Raw genomic sequence first — 3,218 nt, forward strand, 5'->3', positions numbered from 1 at the left:
TTTTATCTTAATATTGTTTGGACAAAGTCACGGGCAACAGCTAGTCTAAAATAAAATTAGTTTGATGATACAATAAGAAAATAATAAAAAAGACCTAAATATAGTTTGACATCTGAAAACGTTTTATTGTTACACACATACGGATATATAGACATTGTCGCACTTAGTGAGTCAGTAGCCACTTCAAGTGCGATAGTATTCAAAATTAGTAACAAATTTAGCAAACGAGTAAAATACAATTTAGCGTATTTAACGTTAAAAATCAAGAAAACGAAGCATTTATTGTTTCGTGCGTGATTATAATAAATATTGAGGTTAGTTAATTCAGATTGGATCATCAATATCTTGTAACCTCATTTAAATGTTTTCTTATTTCAGAGACGTGACCTTTTGCAGAGAAACGTAGACACGCTAGATTATAAAGCTGAAGAAATCAAACTTGTATGTTATTTTGACTCATCTAATGAAATATCTATACTACCCCAAACATATAAAGCATAAACACACACTTCTTTGTTTCCTAAGATGTCAGCAATTACAGCACATTTTTGAATAATGATTTTTTTAATAAAAAGCCCTACACTTACGTAACGCTTTCGGCTATATATTTCACGCCATTAAACTTAATATATTTTGGATAAAAACCCTAATGTGGGAAATAAACTATAATTTGACAAATGTAATCAATAAAACAATTTTCATAATTTCATGCGAATAAAGCCGCACGGGAACAGCTAGTTGATAATATTAGTAAGATATAACTACTACATTTTGCAGTTAAGTGTACAGGAACGAACGTTAAACCAAAAAGGTAAATAAGGAAGAATAAAAGGGAAGCACAATTAATTAGTAAAATGTGGTTTGCAAAAACAGGAAACAGTTTCAAAACAGGATGTGACTCTAACTAATCGATAGTCCAAATACTAATGTACCAATCGATTGTAATTTTTTACTTATTTATTTATGGGAATTATCAAAATAACACAATACAGAACAAAGTTACAAACAAGAGCTCATATATTCTACTACCGAAACTCTTTGATCTTTAATATAAACAAATTATTTTATTTTAATTTCCAAAAATGGTCGTCTAACATTCCTGCATGCATCTTTTTACCAGCTTCCTTCTAATCAAAGTCCCGTCTAAATCGGTCCATCTGTTCCAGGGATTATTCCAGAATTAATAAAAATGTAGTATAATAAATATGCCCGTCTATGTCAGCTACCTTTCAGTGAAAGTACGGTCGAAATCGGCCCAGAAGTTTCGGAGATTACCCGGAACAAACGCGGCTTACGGACAGACAGACAAAATTTTTTTAAAATGCGATTTTCGTGATCAGCAACTCAAATACACCATCTTCCCGAAATCTGGAATTTTTCTTTTGATATAACAAACAGACACTCCAATCTATATCTATACTATTATAATAAAGCGTAAACACACGCTTCTTTGTTGCCTAAGATGTCAGCAATTACAGCATATTTTTATATAATTCTTTTTTAATAAAAAGCCTTACACTTGCGTCACGCTTTAGGCTATATATTTTAACGCCATTAAACTTAGGGGGTAAATATTTTGGATGAAACCCTAATATGGGAAAGACCATAAGTTGCTGCCAACTTCAAGGAAGCAAGGTTGTCATCATGTCATTTTGACATTTGCAATTGAGTATTTAACAGATGGAAACAATGAAATAAAGTTTTTATAATTTCATGCGGATGAAAAAGGACGAGAACAGCTAATTTTATTATATGTATGGATGATGTTTGTGAAATCGACAATGGAAACAACTTGATCTGATACCGTTATCGTACACAGATGACAACATTTTGATAAACACAAAGACAAAAGGCGTTTGATACGATGGTATACAATGCAACACAGCATTGTCTTGCTGGATCAACATTGTTACTATCCTAACCTTTGTGGCTCTATTCATCATATCTATACATTATAATCAGAAAAGTTTTCTATTTTTATATGTATTGTAATAATTCAAAAACTACTAGGCCGATTTTAAAAATTCCTTCATAGTTACAAAGCAGCATATCTGATTTTTTTCACGCAGACGAAGTCGCGAACAACAGCTGGTTTGTACTAATATGAAGAGGAAAGATTTTTATTTTTGTATTTAGTGAAATAAATAACTCAAAACTACAATATTATAGAATTTTTATTTCGCGCAGAAGTTGCGGGCGACGGCTAGTATTCTATGAACCTATACACAAATCTTCAATTTTCTATTAGCTATTAGAATTAAGAACTTGTCAAAAACTGTATAATTAACGTAAACCATAAATCAAGGTTGTCAGATGAGGATTTTGGTGAATTTAACCTCTGGTTTCACTGCCAGTAACATTTAATCTTCCGTGAATAAAAGCAAGAAAATGTTTTGTGCGCCTGTTTTTTTTAAACCAATGTGCAGCAGAATGGGTAATTTAGATCCACCGTGACCTAACAAGTGGGAGTCAAATTGTCCATCGTTGGTTTGTAAATTATAATACAACTACGCAATCTTGATACTTCTTTAAAAAAAATCAAAAGCTATTTGTAATTTTTTCGTCATTAACTAATGAATAAAAGTATATACGTAGTAAGTTAATCCAATAAGTCTAAATTTACAATCTCTGCCTATATGCGCAGGTACAAAACTTCCGCTGTGTTATAAATTAAAACGTTTCGATTAAATCGCCTTAAATGGTTACATTATTCGATTTTTTTACAAAGTACAGATATACAAGCAGTACATAGGTACTGTACTAAATTATAAATAGTTTGTTTACCTCGAAAATTCGATTAATCACAGTGAAAAAACAAACTTCAGTTCACTTAGAAACACATCACATTTTGTCTCAAAATAGACTAAAGAAATATTATCTATTCATAAAGTATACAAAATATTTAAAACTTGAAAATAAAATGTTTATTAACGTAAGCACGAATAAGTTCGGACTATTTTTTTATTAAAAGAGATAAACACGTTCTCAATCACCCGAGCTCACGAAGAGACTAGCGCCGTCGCGCTATTGGACTTGTGCGGTTACTCATTGAATCATTCAACCTTAACAAATTAGATACGTCACCATCACAAAGGAACATTGAGGAAATAAGCTGTCAATCGAATATGGTCAGGTTACCAATTGTTAAAGCGATGACCCATAATAATTAACAAAGGCGAAAGCATTGTTTTGGAACCGGTAAACTTTAATACTCAAAG

The 3,218-nt window shown here is 31.5% G+C and overlaps 1 protein-coding gene across 1 annotated transcript in view; it reads right to left on the reverse strand.

Moving 5' to 3' along the window:
* LOC106111625 (neutral ceramidase) overlaps positions 1-3,013 on the reverse strand; it is a 20,915-nt gene extending 17,902 nt beyond the window's left edge. The window contains exon 1 of the mRNA XM_013293761.1: positions 2,785-3,013. The gene's annotated coding sequence lies outside the window, so the exon portion shown is untranslated. The remainder of the gene's footprint in view (positions 1-2,784) is intronic.
* Between the last annotated feature and the right edge of the window lie 205 nt (positions 3,014-3,218).

Source organism: Papilio polytes, unplaced genomic scaffold (genome assembly GCF_000836215.1).
Source record: "Papilio polytes unplaced genomic scaffold, Ppol_1.0 DF824158.1, whole genome shotgun sequence".
NCBI classification, from domain to species: Eukaryota; Metazoa; Arthropoda; class Insecta; order Lepidoptera; family Papilionidae; genus Papilio; species Papilio polytes.